The 18219-nt window shown below is 35.0% G+C and overlaps 1 protein-coding gene across 1 annotated transcript in view; it reads left to right on the top strand.

The window, feature by feature from the left end:
* Nucleotides 1-4558: 4558 nt before the first annotated feature.
* Nucleotides 4559-18219, top strand: part of LOC144058462 (eomesodermin-like) — a 45405-nt gene continuing 31744 nt past the window's right edge. Inside the window, exon 1 of the mRNA XM_077576925.1 lies at nt 4559-4661. The gene's annotated coding sequence lies outside the window, so the exon portion shown is untranslated. The remainder of the gene's footprint in view (nt 4662-18219) is intronic.

The following is an 18219-nucleotide window of genomic DNA, read 5'->3' as shown; positions in this document are numbered from 1 at the left end:
GTATCAAATGCTTTTTTTTAAATTTATAAAAATTCCAACAGTATTTTTTTTATTATCTATGTAAGTAGATATGGCTTCTACGAGTTCCATGACTGCCATTGAAGTGGTCCGTTTTTCTCTAAACCCATATTGATTTTCACTTAAAAGTTCATGTTTGTCAATAAAAGTGTCCAGTCTAAATGAAAATAAATTTTGTAGAATTTTTGAGAACTGTGGCAGCAGTGATATTGATCTATAATTAGTGAATATGTGTCTTTCTTCATTTTTATGAATAGGAATAACTTTTGCTTTTTTCATTTTTGATGGAAATATACCGGGTTCAAACGACGATTTACATATATATGTGAAAGGTTGCACAACATATTCTATAATACTTTTTACTAATGTCATATCAATGTTGAAGCAGTCAGTGGACTTTTTATTTTTTTTATATTTTAACAACATTTAAAACTTCTGTATCATTAACAGTAGTAAGCCACATAATGGATGAATTATTTTTTACGTGCTTATCTATTTCATGTTTGTTTCTTGGCTCAGGGATTTCTTTTGCCAAATTACTCCCAACATTAACAAAATACTCATTAAAATTATTAACTATGTCTGAAATGTTTTCAATAACAATATTTTTATCTTTTATAAAATACTCTGGATAATCTTTTTTTTAAACAATTTTTAATTATATGCTGCGATTGGCTGGCAACCAGTTCAGGGTGTACCCCGCCTACTGCCCGAAGCCAGCTGGGAAAGGCTCCAGCGCCCCCCGCGACCCTTGTAAGGAAAAGCGGTTAAGAAAATGTATGGATGGATGGATTTTAATTATATGATTTAGTATTTTCCATATTTCTTGTGTGTTGCTTTTATTCTGTTCTAGTAATGCATGGTTATGATCTTTCTTACTTCCGTATTATATTCAATATTTAATTATTTTAGCTTCCATAGTTCTCAATTTAATAAATCTTTTGTATATATTTTTTTTCTTTTTACATGCATTCTCTATCCCCTTCGTCATGCATGCCTTATTTAGACCTTTAAATTTTCTTGACTGAAATGCACTGTATGCGATATTGGGATCATCATTTGAATAGACCACAGACCAATTAAGTTTTTCTAAATCCAACTTAAAGGCAGCCATGGAGTGTTGTGTTCTTAGTCTTGTTTCTGAAGTGTAAATTATTGTTGGTTTTATTTTTTTAATAAAAATAGTCTTGGAAGATTGCAAAGACCGGAAGATGCCCACTTATATCATTAAGAAGAAGTCTCCTTTCTATTTTACGGTCAATTTTATTTATGTTTATGTTATCTATTAGTGTAGCTGTATCAATTGTTATTCTGCTAAGTTTCATAATTACAGGGAACAGATTATTACTCTACATTATATTTACAGTTGTTTTCTGATGCCCATTCAGATTTAACAAATCAATGTTAAAATCACCACACATTATTTGCGTTTTTTAAAATCATTTGTGTAACTGAGAATGTCCGTTAGTTTTTCATTAAATATGTCAAGACATGATCCTGGTGTCCTATACATACAACTTATAATGACATTTGGTGCACTTCAATGGTTAAACATTACATTATGCTGTCAATGGTGGTAGTCAAATTTTCAATGTTACTGCATCTTAGAGCTTTGTCTACATATATTGCCTCCCCTTCTATTTTCCCTATTTGTTGCAAACAATTAATATCCTTCCAGTCCTATGTAACTCATTTTTTCATTATGAAGCCATGTTTCAGATATGGCAATTATTTTGAACTTATTTAATTTATTAAGGTATTCTTTAATTTTTGTAATATTTCTGTAGAAACTTTTACTATTGAAATGTATAATTGGAAGTGGATTCTCCATTTTTATATTCATGTTGAATTGATCGTCCATGTAATAGTTGTGAAAGTGAAACTGCAGTGATCATTTTTGTAAAAGTGATTGTCTGGGTCCAAATTATTCTCAGGGTCGAATATCTTTTTCATGTTTCATGTTCTATGTTTTCAAGTCCATATTATTTGTGTTCATCGTGTTCATCTTTCCTTGTGTTACTGTGCTGCTGTTGATATGTACTTGTGGTTTATTTTTGTCATCATCTACAGTACAGTGAGTTTATTGTATTGAATACCCTGGAGATTGTATATTTCTCATACTTTTGTGGTTTATTTGCCTTTACTGAATTTTGGTGTACTGGTGCGGGCATGAGTAATCAACTTGTCATGTCGTAAGTGTGCAATTTCTCCTCACTCTCGTGCAGCTCTCAGTTCTGGAATCAGTTATTTTCTTTTCCTTTTAACAGCATCTGTATTATGCCTCAATTATGGTTACATTTTGGTTCCCTTAAGATTCTTAGCTTTTTGTAGAATAACTGATTAGTCCTTAAATCTTTGCAGCTTCACTACCACCGGCCTTGGTCTTCTTTGTCTGTCCTCTCTAAATTTTCCTGTGTGATGGGCCCTTTGTATCTCAACTATTTGCTGAATTTTTAGGTTTTCAGTTATCACTTTTATAACCTTTCACTCCGTCTCAGTCCATGACTTTCCTGGTAACTCCAGAATTCCATCAAAGATTAATTTGTTTCTCCAAATAATCCATGTTGTCAGTGGCAACCAGCATACTATCACATACTTTGAAAACATCCGACATATTGTATAGCTTTGTTGTGCTCCATCTGTTTATTCTTGTCCATTTTTAAATCCTCCACTTCTTTTTGAGTGTATTGTAAGCTTATCTTTACCTCCTCCCGTGAGAGTGCATCTAATCTGTTGTTTGTTGAATCCACAATTATCAATAAGAAACTTCTGTTGTAGTAATGCTATGAACATGTCTTTTTGCTGTTGCATTAGTTCATTTACTTGAGTCATGGAGACAAACTCCTCGTCTGATTTCTGAGCAGCCTTTTGTGGTGCCATCTTGAAAGCCTACCTTTCAAAACTGGGGCCCTAGTTTTTCGTCGCTGAGTCCCATAATGACACGGCAGGCAGGCGGTGGCGATGAGGCCAGCAGGCAGGCCCGGCGAGCGTCGGCGATGAATCCAGCAAGCAGCGGCAACAAAGCCAACCAGCAGGCCTGGCAGCAGCGATGGAGCCAGCAAGCAAGCCCAACAGGCGGCGGCAATGAGGCCAACAAGCGAGATATATATATATATATATATATATATACAGTATATATATATATATATATATATATATATATATATATATATATATATAGTTGGACTGCAGTTTGTGCACTATGCAGTAGGACGATCATTTATTTGTTGGTACAAAACAAGAAAGTAATTACACATATAAAAATATTGACCAATTTAAAAAATAGAAACACTATAAGTTCCTTTTGGACCAAGCATAATTTAGAATAATATATATTAATTTATTTATTTATGTTGGCAAGAAACTTGAAGTTGGAGTGCAGCATGTGCATTGTGCAGTAAGACGATTATTTATTTTTTGGTCCAAAACAAGAAACTGATTAAAAGTAAAAAATTAAAAAAAAAAAATAACACGATAATTACGCAAGTTTCTTTTGGATGAAACAGAATTTATTAAATTTGTTATTTTAAAATCTAAAAAGGTGCAAATGTATAAATTTAAACAACTCAAAAATTAGTATTAATAATCTTTTTTTTTTTCTTTTTTTTTTTACAATTATCCTGTTTTTGTAATTGTGGAGTATAATTGAAATTGTAATTTAATTTCAATTAATTGCACAGCCCTACCTTAACATAATCAATCTAATTAAGGGACGTGTATACTATTGCTAATAAATGTTTACAGACTGCTTAACACTTTTCCCTGTGATCATGACGGCTTTTCATGATTTGTGTGAGTGTCAATGTTCTCATTTGCAATCACCTTCAGTATATATTTTTTTTCAAACAACATTGTTTAAAAACAAATCTCTGTCAGATATATATGACTTTCTTTTCCCATGAAAGGATTCTGTCTGTGTTTTTTATTTCTTGCTGTCTTGCTTATTTACAATATGTCTAAAAAGTATTTTTTTTTACCGTACCATCAACATTTTATAATGAACAGTAACAAATCATTTTACTGGGCAAATTATGTACAATGTGTGGACTGTATCAGGATTTAGTTATACGTAAATTAAAAGTAATTAAATTATGTGTTTAATTACTCTCATTTACAGTACTTGTATCACTAAAAATACATTTTATGTTTGGATTAATTAATAATGTAATTATTTTTAATAAATTTAATTATTAAACACACAACAATTGGTTTAACTGATACAAGTACTGTAAATGAGAGTAATTAAATACAAAAAAAACATAATCTAATTACTTTTGATTTAAATGCAACTAAATCCTAATACAGTCCACAAATTGTACATGATTTGCCTAGTAAAAGGATTACTGTTTATAGTAGAATATTGATGCTACAGTAAAATACAACACAGTGAAAGACTCATTGACATCTCTGATAAGAATGGATCTAGGAGTAGTTTTGCTCACCAACGCTCAATGTGATGCTGAGGATCCTCTGCCCCTCCCCACAAAAACAGGAGGAGATAACAGGCTGCTTACATGGGAGTTGTGGCCACAAGGACAAAGCTGCCAATCCCTGCCAACACAACTTCATGCCATGTAGCTGTAACTCTTTGATTTATTCTCATTTGCTCATCTACTAAGAGGACAAGTGGAAAATATCTGTAGGTGAGTTTATGTATATAATATTGTATTGATTTATATAATTTCACAAATTGATCATTGAAATAACGATATGAGAAATATAATTAGCATTGATATTTTGTTTGTTTGTTTGTTTTTTGTTTGTAAAAAAAAAAAAAAACTATCTTAAAACAAGTATTTTCGAACAGTGGTTCTCAAATGGGGGTACGAGTATCCCTGGAGGTCCGTGAGGCATTCCAGGGGGTATGCAAGATTTAAAAATTAAAATGATGTATTATAATTTTGTAAATATTTCAGGAAAATCTAAGTTAATGAAATACAATTTATATTTAGTAGGCTCAATATATTATTCAGTCTCCTCAAACCAGAATAGTTTGACCCAAACTGTCATATGCCAGCTACCTGTCAATCGTTTGAAAATTTGATTTCAATTTAATTACTTCTTTTTGAGAACAAATCTTTACTATGATCCCAAAGGATGATGATCCCACTTAATGGTGATACTATTTTTTTATGTGCACAAATCTCTATTTGTAGTTAATTATTTCCTTTAAAAAGATTTCCAAATAGTTCAAGAGAGACCACTGTACAAATGAAGTTCCAAAGTTTAATAAATCAGGCAATGGCACCATGCTCTATTTTTTGTTATTTTCAACCAACATTTTTTTTCACTGGTTAGGGGGTACTTGGCTGAAAAAATAATTCACAGGGGGCAGGTACATCACTGGAAAAACGGTTGAGAACCACTGTTTTAGAAGATAAACAATATACATTTCCTAACATGTACGGCTGTCTGATCTATGGAACATCACAGGTTTCTTCAAACGGAAAAATAATTGCCTATTTCCCCATTTTCACATCAGTCATCCCCTTGGGATCCAGAATCGCATCAGAAATTGAATGAATGAAAAATCATTAATTGAATGAATAATAAAACTGGGGATTAGCGTCTGCATACAATTAGAGGGAGAACACAAGAAAATGTGTGGAATTGTTTTATCACATACATTCAAGATCTAAGACTAATGCACAGCTTTATAAACATGTTTTTGTCGCCAATATAGTATAGGCCTATAGCAGGGGTCGGCACCCTTTGTACTCAAAGAGCCATTTGGAAATGCCTCTCAATAAAATCAAAGCCCTTGGAGCCACAACCCATTGTACATATAACACTGCAGATGCCATTGTGTGTAGTATACTGGATTGTGCAGTCAACTGTACTCCTCGTATTTAATAGACAAAAATCCAAACTCATCCAAATATTATCCACCAGCGCTGAAACAACAACGCAAACTGAAAAGCGCAATCTACTTCTGTGTGCAGCAGTCAGTGTTCTTCTGAGTGGGGGGGAAAAATAACTATTTCCAATCTGCTATCTTCGACAGTTTTTGCAGAGTATGTCTCTTGTTTTTTTTTAAATATTTTATCTTTGTTTTTGAAGTCCGAGAATAGATGTTTAGAAAGCTTAATGTTTCTTTGAGGTGCTGAGATGTTGGACGTGAGGTACGGCAGGTTTAAACGTTTTTTTAATTTTATGACAGAATACAAATTGACAATTCTTTAACAAATCTTATTAATGTAACAACAAATATATATATATACACACAAACAGGCATTCCTTTTTTTAACCATTTATTGAACATAGAAAAAGAATACAAATATCAGTCAATCCAATTTACATGAATCACATTTTTTTAAAGAAAAGAAAAACATAAAAAGAAAAATATTTAAGTATCTCCAGGAGGCAATTAAAAAAAAATTCTCCATGAATATTAATTATCAAATTAAATTAAATTTCTTATTTGTTGCAAATTTAAGAGACTTAAAATAATTTTCCATTTCAATCAGAATCAATTTGAATAAAAAATTACACTTATGAATATAGAATTTTCCCAATAAAACATACAAGTTAACCAATGTTTACATTTTTTTGTTCTTAGATTAAAAAAGGGTAATAATGTTTTTGCTTTCCAATATATTCTTGTTTTTTGATCCACACATAAAATAATTTTCAATATCCTTCCAAAAAGCAGCACTAATAGGGCAATCAAAAAATAAATGTGTTGCACGTTCTTTACAAAAATAACATTTGTCAACAATATTTATAAGAGGTGAAACATACATGTTTGTTGGGTAAATATGTAACATTTTTAAATGTAGTTCTCTAACTCTATTTGTAATGAAGAACTTAAAAGGAACAAGCCATGCTTTACTCCAACTAATATTCCTAAACTGAGTATTCCCCAAAAAGTTCCCATGCGGCATCATTTTTAAACTTTGTATAGAAATTCTCTGATGTGTTTATTGATACATTTGTTGCTTAAAATGTCCATACCATTTATATAAAGAATATTGCTACTCACTGGTTGATAATTTTGGTTATTATAACCTTTCATTAACTGTATTATTCCACTAGGGATGGAATTTACCACTATATGAAACTCTTGGACTTTGCCATTATAGTTAAATAAGTCTTTAACAAAAATAATGTTTTTATTATATATAGATATAATAATTTAGTATATAATGATTTGTTCTTTTTAGGAATACATTTATTGTTCCAAATAATAGAGTTATGTGAGGAAAAATTACAAGTGTGACACATTTTCCTTGCCAACAGCGCTTATTGATACAACCCTGACAATTTAACAGGTAGCTTCGAGACGTTATAGTTTGCACAACAACAAAAATTTAAGATCTCCTTAATTGTTGAAAATGTTATATGGACTAAAATACCATAAAGATCCTGGAGCTGTCATACATTCTTTTACCCACTTCACTTTAAATGTGTCATTCAAGTCCATGAAGTCCAAGGGTTCAAATCCACCACTTTTGGTGCAGATAACAAGGTTTTCTTCAGATGATGGTTTCTTCTTCCATACAAAATTAACAAACATTATATAAATGTTGTTGCTTATGGAGTCACTGACATCAAGAGAAAGCGCAGGGTATACAAATCTAGAAACACCTTCTGCTTTAGTCAAAAGAACTCTTCCCAAAATTAACAAATCTCTTTGAAGCCATAAATTCAATATTGTTTTAGTTTTTTGTAATCTGGAGGAGAAGTTTAAATGTATCTCCTTAACATTCCTACAAACATGGACACCAAGATATTGAACACATTTTTTTAACAGGAATGTCACATAGAGTTTGCACATCCGTTTGAAATAAACACAAAATTTCACATTTTGATTTATTAAGTTTTAACCCAGAAGCAGATGAAAAATCATCGACCAATGAAATTGCATTCTCAATTTGCTGTTTGTCTCTAAGGACCAATGCAGTATCATCTGCTAATTGAGTCAGTCTAATTTCCTTATTAAAAATTGATAAACCTGTGATAACCGGTCTATTCGGGAGATATAAAGACACAATTAGAAATAAAAATGGGGATATTGGACAACCTTGACGGACGGACCTCAGGACAGGAAACCTATTAGTAATATTTGGATATAATATGACTCAACTGTTGATCTATGCCTTTATAAAACATTTCAATGATTGATACGAAATTTTGACCAAAACCAAAAGTTTTTAAAGCTTCAAATAAAAATTAATGTTCCACCGTATCAAAGGCTTTGTAAAAATCAAGAAAAACTATAAGGGAATCATTATTAATATACTCAGAGTAATCTAATTATTAAGTGTGTGTGTGCGTGTGTATGTGTGTGTGTGTGTGTGTGTGTGTGTGTGTGTGTGTGTGCGTGCGTGCGTGCGTGTGTGCGTGCGTGCGTGTGTGCGTGCAGAGGATCCCAAAGCAGACGAACGTAACTGCAAAAAATACTACATTTTAATCTAACAAAAGGCGCATGGAACAATCCAAGGAAAACAGCTAAATTCAAAGTAGCAAACAAGTAACCAAAAGCGAGACACTAAAATACTCTATCAAAAATTAAAGGCGCGCGAGGGTACAGAAGCACTGCAGACTGGAATAATGTAAAGTAACAAAATAAAATACAAAAACACAAGGAATACTACAATATATAATGTTAAAGTGCAACTCAGGACGCGCGAGTGGACTGAGCCGCTGCGGACTGGAGAACTAGGAAAATAAACGAGGTCGTAACACAAAAACTAGCAGAACTATGGCGAGACAGCGACTCAAGAGTCGCGTTGGCAGCAAGCAAGGTAGCAGTGCGAAAATAGCCCGACGTCTCCTGTCGGCAGACACCAGGCTTTTAAACCCTGCTGATTGTGACAGGCAGCAGATGCGCCGCAGCAGACCTTGCCAACGTCAGTCACCATAGCCACTGGAAAACAAGGAAGATAAACTAAACAGCAACACAAGCCTCACAGATCGCAACACTAATAAGTCAAGCACGAGCCTTACATTCGCACTAATGTGGCGGTTTAACAAAAATCCAGTTTAAGTTTCCCCTATAATCTCATCAAGAACCTTTTTTAGTCTGTTAGCATATATCAGAGAAATAATTTTATAATCTATGTTCAAGAGTGTAATAGATCTCCAATTTTCTATATATAAGTGATCTTTTTCAGGTTTAGGGATCAAGGTTATACTTAGGTTCATATCAAGGTTCATACTTGTAGACATTCCTCCCTTAATAATGCATTCTTTATATAATTCTAAGATATGATCTTTGATAACTTCCGAAAAATGTAAATAGAACTCCTCTGATAGTCCATCATTACCTGGGGATTTCTGTTTTTTCATTCCGCAAAGAGCCTCAGATATTTCAAGTATTGTAATTGACTGTTCACATTTGAACTGTTCTGAAATATTTGCTGTGAATTCTTTGACCGATCTAGTAAATCTATCCCAATCACTGATGCAATTGTTTGATTTATATAAATGAGTGTAAAACTCTCCTACATGATTTAAAATGTCTAAGTGATTGGTGGTAATATCATCATTTATCTTAAGCGCCAAAATATTATTTCTTTTTTGGTTACGTTTCTCCAGAGCAAAAAAATAACTAGTTTCTCTCGCCTAATTATAACCACTTAGCTCTCAACCTCACAAAGGCACCTTTAGCCATATTAATATATGCATTGTCTAAATATTCTTTAATTTTTTCAATTCAATCTCTCCCTCCTCTGACAAATTATCTTTAGCTAACTGACTTGCCTTGAATTTAAAGTATTCCCCCATAATTTATTCTCTTGTCGTTTAGAGCCGATGAAAGCAATAGAAATCAATTTATGATCAGATAATGGAGCAAAATCCTCAGAGCATTCTAAAATAAATTGTAAACATGAAGGTGAAATAAACCATATGTCAATCCTTGATTGCAAAGATCTATTACTGTGACTCTAAGTCAACTCTTTCTTTTCAGGATTTAAAAATCACCATACTTCTATTATTGACAATTGTTCACTGACAAAAAAACAGTGCATTTAAATTGAGTGTGTTGGGATATTCTTATCGGAGCTCTATCTACAAGATCATCAGGAGCGTCATAATCTCCCCCAAGTATCAAGTGGGCTCCCTCATATTTCACTTAAAGTATTTCAAGTTTCCCACACAATAGTGTACACATGACTTTAGCTTGATTGTTTTTGTTATGATTATACAAATTAAAAACAATAAAGAAGGTGTTATCCAATTTGAAAACCAGAATTATCCATCTGCCCTCATCTGAGTAAAAGGTCTCAATAATATTACCATTCAATTTGTTAAGGGTAACAGCGACCCCTGCTGACTGTTGTGTAGCATTACAAAAAATAACACGAATTGCCCCATTGTGCTTTCCAATATTTTTCATCCTTTTCACTTGAATGAGTCTCTTGTAAAAAATAAAAATCAAATCTGCATTTTTTCCATCTACAAAACATGAAAATAGCCTTCCTTTTAGGGTTGTCACAAATACCTCTAACATTAAGAGAAATAATCTTTAAGGAACTAAAATGTAAATCTGACATATGGAGAATTTACAGAAAAAGAACAAAAAGGAAAATAATGCAAATTGGTTGTCTGTATAAAATTACTAGAAAATTTAAACTAGCTGAAACACTAAATAAAGGGGATACTTTCTAAGAAACTCTAATGATAATCACTTAACAATAGCAACTGCAAAACTTTTCTTCTTTGAAAGTGAACATCTAACTAGTAGGAACATACCAACAACATCCTATCATATGGAAATTTTACCAAGTGAGTTAGTAAACCATGTAATTGACCATCAGTTTCTAGCAGTGTGTCTCACTTCATCAATTATAGTCACAGGTCCAATCCACTTTGTCTTCTTTCCTTCACCTTGGGCTTGCTTGACAAGCGGCCACAGTTTATTTCTGCATTGTCTCTCCATGTGGGTTAGACCTGCTGCCATTCGAAGGTTGAATTTCTACATCACGTCGTCCAAACCTTGTGCTGAAAGGTACGCATTGTGAACTGGATGATGATAGGCCTCGTGAAGTTATCTTTCATCCGTCCAACTCTGTGTACGGTATCCACCCTGAATCCAAGCTTTTCTTTTTCCTTTGGGATGATTTGAGCAATGACAGCCATCACCTCCTTCCGCACATCTTCTTTGTCATTCTCACGCAGGTTCATAAGACGTGGATTCCAGCGACGACTGTACCTTTCAGCCTCTTCTTGCCTTTCTTGAAGTGCAAAACTCAATTAGTTTCTTCACTGTATCATGAGTCTCTTTGCAGTGTATCTCAATACTTCTCACATTTTCCTGCACGGCAACAATCTCTGCCGCATTTTTAAGGACCATTTCCTCAAACTTTAAGAAACAGTCATTTAGCCCATTATTGGCCTTTCAGCCTATCACCATTAGGCACACTTTCTTCTTTCATTTCAGCAACCTCTTGATGGGACTTATTTGCGTTTGGACTTTAAATAGGATTTAGAGGAAGAGGTGTACATAAACTTGGAAGAGAATCACAAGTTTCCATGTCCGTGAGAGGACCACACTTTTTTCTTGTTTCTCTTTTGGCCATCTTGTTAGCACTGCTACTGGTACTAGTTAGCTTCTCAGACGCGATTTGAAAGCACCTCTGTTCTGTCTTTCTTGGTAAAGCGTTCCCACAAACAATGCACGATGAACAAGTATATTGTGTAACCTTTCAAACAATGTTAAACCCCTTTGCGGGCCTGATCCGGCCCGCGGGCCGTTTGTTTGACACCCCTGCTTTAAAGTTAGCAAGAGATTTGCAAATTCGAAGTTATGGGCTCAATAACATAATAACTAAGCATCATTAAAATGCAAATGTTTCTGTCTAACCACAATAATATAGGCAATGACCTACAAGTTGATATGAGTTCATTTTGAATGCACCTACTTGTCATTGGAATGAGGAATATGACATTGTTTCTTATGAAGGGATGAAGGACAGTGCGCAGGGATCGTCAACTAACTAAGGTTCTTCTGCTTCTGCTTCTTTCTATTAATGACGGATTGCAAGCAACATATTTGTGCATACCGCCATCTACTGTTCAACAGTGTATAGCACTTATTCTCCACCTATAATCTTAAAACACAGTTTAGTCGCCCTCAAAAATTCAAAAATTCATGTATTATTATTCACACATTAATGTGTTTAATTTTCTGTTCCTATTCACTTGCATACATTTGCCTAAATCCTGCTAGGTAGCTCCTAATTGGTTAGTTTTTAGTCAAGTGATAGACAGTATTTTTTTAAATAAAAAACTATACTAACTTTACTGGCAGTCATATGAAACAATTAAAGTGCAGCTCACAACAAAGCAATAACATAACAGGATTAACAGAGAAAAAAGTACTCAACACATACACACACATACACACGCATACACATGATATACATTAGAGGTTATCATATATTTGAAGGTCTTTAAGTGCTTGCCTCAGGGATCAGCAATTTTATATGTCATATGTTTCAAGGACTTGACAGTTATTTTACAACTGTTTCTTAAAAGCTGTGAATATGGGCTTTACCATAAGCCATTTACAAGTATGGTCAAAGTATTTTGTTAGTAATGATATAGTATTTATTACCAAAAAAAAGACACAACCAGATACTTTTATTTCTTGATTACCGAAGTATTCCAAAACATCATGATTGTACATGCTAATGTAAAAAAAAAAAAAAATCATGTGAGTGACAACATGCTTATGCTACAACTCAAATTTTGTGCAAAAAAAACAAAACAAAACTTTTTCCTTTTTTGAGAACTTTGGGGTTGTTATTGCTGCTCTATAACTCCATGATTGTACATCGTCATGTCTCCAAACTCACATCACACATGGATAGGGACCTTCTGCTTCTACTACAACTCTTTTTTCAGCAAAATAACACTTAATGTAATTTTCAGAATATTTTGGTTGTCATTACAGTTCAATAAGTTAATGATTGTACATCGTCGTGTCTCCAAACTCACATCACACATGGATGGAGACCTCCTGCTTATACAACAACTCTTATTTCATCAATAAACACTTATTGTATTTTTCAGATTTTTTGTTGTTGTTAATGCTGCTCAATAACTTTATTGTTTTACATTGTCATGTCTCCAAACTCACATCACACATGGATGGAGACCTCCTGCTTCTACCACAATTCTTATTTCATCAAAATAACAGTTCCTGAATTTTTCAGAATTGACCAATGATTAACGTCCTTATAACTTCATTAACTCTTTCACTGCCACTGATGTTTAAAGACGTCAAGTAAAAACCTACGGAGGGCTGCCAATGACGTCAAAAGACGTCATCCAATTATTATTATTATTTTTTTGAAACGGGTGGGGGGAAGCCTTTCCGCATCTGTGGTGAAAGTTTCAATTAGGTCTGTAGTGCCTAAGGACTATTTTTGTCCCCTAGAGGGCAGCGATGTCTTTTGACAAGATCGGGTGGGCGTCAGTAGAGGCGGAGCTAGAGCGTCGAGCAGGAGATCAGAATGGAAAACAAAGGAAAAATGGCGACCGGTTGCGAGGAGCTCACGTCCGAGCCGTTTTTTTCAAAGACCAAAAGCATCGACCAGCGCTAAAAGAGCACATTGATGACAACGATGATCATCATCGATGATGATGATGAGGGTGATGACTCCGTGGATGGAAAGCATTGACGCGGCAGTAGGAGACGTGGGGGGGGCTAGATGGCTGAGGAGGAAGTGGTGCCCGTTTGCAAAGCAGCTCTACACTTACAAGACGAAAGGCATCGACCAATGCTAAAAGAGCACATTGATGACGACGATGATCATCATCGATGATGATGATGGTGAATCCGAGCTTGACGGCGAAATTGGAACCGCTGATGCGGCGGCTATGACGGCGTCATAAACGCGCAGCACAACCGAGCACGCACAGGCGGACGTTCGATCGGACGACGGAGAGTGCCCCGAGTCCAATGCATATTCATCGGAGGAGTGTGTACAGTCTGCTACTTGCTATTTATTCCCCGGAAAAAAAGGCGGTCAAGAAAGTGTAACGTTTGCACGCGAAACGGACAAAGTGAAAGTAAACTGTTGTGCGAGTCCAGCGGCGTCTCCTTGCACGCAGGAGAGCGTTACAAAAAGAAAAACTGTATTTGAAATTTGAATGGTTGAATGGAAATAAACGTATTTTGCAATCAAAAAACACTTTTTCATTGTTGGTGAAAGCGTTTTACAGAAGTAAAGCACTATTTAGGTGTTTGTGGCATCATTCATGGACAAAAAGAAGTGTACAATTCACTAGAGTGCATGAAATAAGCTCTTTTTCTCCGTTTTTTGTTTCAAAACAGAGAATGTCGGTGAAAGTAACCATTTTCTATTGTTGATTACTGAAGAACGGAATAAGGTAGAAACTAACTTTTTTTTCTGATAAAAGATGAGAGTCCAATCTTTCATTTGGTAGTATGTGTGTTTCCATAGTCCAAAGACAACATTTTCTGTGGACCTTGAAAGATCAGTCAAAATGCTTAAATCGGCTGGCACTGGGAACAACCCGTTTCTGAAAACGTCTGGCAGTGAAAGAGTTAACTGCGCCACACAATGCATTCTGGGAACAATATACATGCAAAACAGGTAGATTCAAAGCGTCCAGAACTCAGACAGGCAAAGTGTTGCCGCATTTACTTTTGTGTTATTTTTTGGAACAATATGCTTACAATTGAGCTCCCTAATTTAGGGCTGGCCCACAAATAGCAAAAATCTGCATATAATTGATGGCAATTGTTTGTAAGTTATATACCATTATTTTACCGGTCCACTTGGTAATACATTTTCCTCCAATGCGGCCCTTGAGCTAATATGAGTTTGGTACCCCTGGTTTATCCTATTTGTTAAATGGAATTTAATGCTTTCTGTCTTTGTCACAAATCCTCGTGGGTGAGCGTTCATCACAGTTTTTCACCAAAATCTGAGCAGTTTGTCATTGACTAACATGTAGATATTGCACTAGTGATTTAACTATGTTCAAGCGTTATTTTCTCTTAGTATTTTTAGATTTGGTCTCAGGACAAGTAAATTTACTCAGAAACTGCATGTTTTAGTATTTTGTATTTTGTATTTGATGAAGTAAAATGCCCTTCAATTCTGGAAGAATAGAAACTGGTTTGATCACTGGACGTTTAATTTAGTCACAGCCTATGTGTGTCCCTTTCAGAGATGGATAGAGTAACCAAAAATTGTACTCAAGTAAGAGTAGCGTTACTTCAAAATAATATTACTATTATGAGTAAAAAAAAGTATTTGCTGAAAAGAATAAGAGTAACTGCTTGAAGAAAAAACATTTATTTTTAAAAACAATGTCAGCAGACAGACAAAAACAAAATTATGTGCAAATGCTGGCGTCTTCAAATCACAAAATAAAAATAATAATAAAATTGTTTTGTTTGAACAACAGTGCAAGCAGACACGTTAGTTAGCCCAAGCATGCACAGTCCATTCACAAATTTCGGTGTAAGTTGCTCGGTGCTGCCTCCCAGTCTAACGACCATTAGTGGCAGTTTCTTAAAGCAAAAGCACCAGGACGTCATCTTTCAGTTGACTCTTTTGGGTTCTCATCATGCCTGCCAGTCTTCAACCAGGCCCGCATTAACTGGAGGGAGACAGGGGCTAGTTGTAGCACTTTGTATACTTATATATATTTTTGGGGAATCAATACATTATATATAAACAAAATGTATACCAGATGAAAGACCAAAGTCTTGGGTATATTTTTGTTTAATTCATGTAATTTTCATACCTTTTGTCAGGGCAGAGTTATAAGCCATTAAATGCAGGGAGTGAACATGTGACATGTTGCCCCACCAACGGGTAAGTTGTCACACTATATGGGGTAAGACGTCACATTGGATTTTGCAACTAATAAAACAAGAACAAAATTATTCTTATTCTTATCCTGTTTTTTGTTTGTTTGTTTTAACAGCCAGATAAGATGTTTATCATTGAACTTGAAAATTTATCATAGTCATTGAGCAAACATTACCAAAATATTATGAAATAGACTAGAAAATGCAATTTCTGGAGAAATTGCGTGTGAAGGCTGTAAGACTGAATGAAAACCTGTGGAATTATTTTATATGATATTGAATGATATTGAATGACATGGAATGATATGCAATGACCTGACATGAGCTGAACATGCTTAAGTTGGAATGGTTTGAATTCATCCAGAAATCTGGAATCAGTTGAAGGAAGAAAAATAGCAGAAAAATAAAATTAAAGTAGCAAGAAACAAGAAAACAAGGAAAGAAGGAAGAAATCAAGTGAGCAATGGAGGAAGGAGCAAGTAATCAAGTAAGCAATGAAGTAAGGAACATAGAATCGAATAGTAGTAGTAGTTAGTTGTTGTTGTAGTAGAAGTAGTAGTACTTGTAGTAGTAGAAGCAGTAGTACTTGTAGTAGTAGTAGTTGTTGTAGTAGTAGTAGCAAGTACATGTAGTAGTAAAAGCAGTAGTACTTGTAGTAGTAGTAGTACTTGTAGTAGTAGCAAGTATTTGTAGTAGTAGAAGTAGTAGTACTTGTAGTAATTGTACTTGCAGTAGTAGTAGTAGTACTTGTAGTATTTGTAGTAGTAGCAAGTACTTGAAGTAGGAGAAGCAGTAGTACTTGTAGTAGTAGTACTTGAAATAATAGTAGTACTTGTAATAGTACAAGTACTTGAAGTAGTAGAAGCAAAAGTACTTGTAGTAGTGGTAGTAGTACTTATAGTAGTAGTACTTTTAATAGAAGCAGTAGTACTTGTAGTAGTAGTAGCAGTTGTAGTATTAGCAAGTACTTGTAGTTAGTAGTAGAAGCAGTAGTACTTGTAGTAGTAGAAGCAGTAGTATTTGCAGCAGTAGTAGTAAGTAGTAGTTAGTTGTAGTAGTAGAAGTAGTACTTGTAGTAGTAGTAGTAGTACTTGTAGTAATAGTAGTACAAGTATTTGAAGTAGTAGAAGCAGTAGTATTTGTAGTAGTAGTAGCAGTTGTAGTAGCAAGTACTTGTAGTAGTAGAAGTAGTAGTACTTGTCGTAGTAGAAGCAGTAGCGACTTGTAGTAGTAGCAAGTATTTGTAGTGGTAGAAGCAGTAGTACTTGTAGTAGTAGCAAGTACTTATAAGAGTAGTAGTAGTTGTGAAGTTGCTTAAAACAGTAGTCTTAACATTATGTGTATTTTAAAGAATATCCTGTATATATTTTTATGTTTTTATATTATCAACTGTCGTTTAGAGGCGGCGCCTAAGGCGCGGCTCAACTTGCTCAAACTGTTCTTTGTTTTTCCATGACATATGAAAACAGAAACTTAACCATGTTTATATGAAACTGAAACTTAACTGTAATAAAAGCGACTTGTGGCCGGGGGAGGAGAGGAAGTCGGACGGAGCCGAGCGTGAGTCAACGTCTCACGTCTCCCCTTCTCTCCCCAGCCGCGGTTGCATTGAAACAAAGCACAGCCTCTGCCTCGTTTTTCCTTTGTGCACGGTCGGTAACTAAGGGGATCTGTAATATCAGACCCAACATTTAACTGGTGCCGAAACCCGGGACCTGCATCTGGACGGACGACCGCCGCCGAACCGAGGACACCGAGAATCTGTCGACAGCGTCTCCCCTTGCGGGACGGGTCTCCCCGCTCCGGCCCCGGCCGTTCGCCCGGACACCGGGTCCTGCGAACCAGACCGGCACCGAGGACTAACAGGTATTATGCTGTTTAATTATCACGATTTACACAAAAGTTTGAAAAAGGAACACTAAATATACTGTAGAAGTAACATAAAATAGAAAAGTGGGGAGTAAAAGCAAAGCGCTTGGGCGTTGGCCCGTGAAGATAGAAAAACCCATGGTATATATGATCCGGGCATCAAAGGGATCACGGTTTTATTAGATGAGATCCATAATACTTTTATTGACTAGTTTTTAACTTGTTAAATAAAAGTGTAGTTTTCGGGTGCCCGGGTAGAGGAAATTAAACGTTGCCGTAAATACGTAATCATTTACACCTCCCCACTCATTGTTTACCAAAATATCTGTGTTCAATATAACTAAGATTTATCAGGTCAGAACAGAACTGACTGCGATTAAAAATAATCGCCTAAAACACAAAACATGGTTTTAAATTAGAAAATGGTGCACCACAGAAAAGAGTGTGTGTGTGTGTGTGTGTGTGTGTGTGTGTGTGCGTGTGTGTGTGCGTGTGTGTGTGTGTGTGTGTGTGTGTGATAAGGAAAGGGAGTA

Source organism: Vanacampus margaritifer, chromosome 9 (assembly GCF_051991255.1).
Source record: "Vanacampus margaritifer isolate UIUO_Vmar chromosome 9, RoL_Vmar_1.0, whole genome shotgun sequence".
NCBI classification, from domain to species: domain Eukaryota; kingdom Metazoa; phylum Chordata; class Actinopteri; order Syngnathiformes; family Syngnathidae; genus Vanacampus; species Vanacampus margaritifer.
This window is presented reverse-complemented; position numbering and strand designations above follow the sequence as displayed.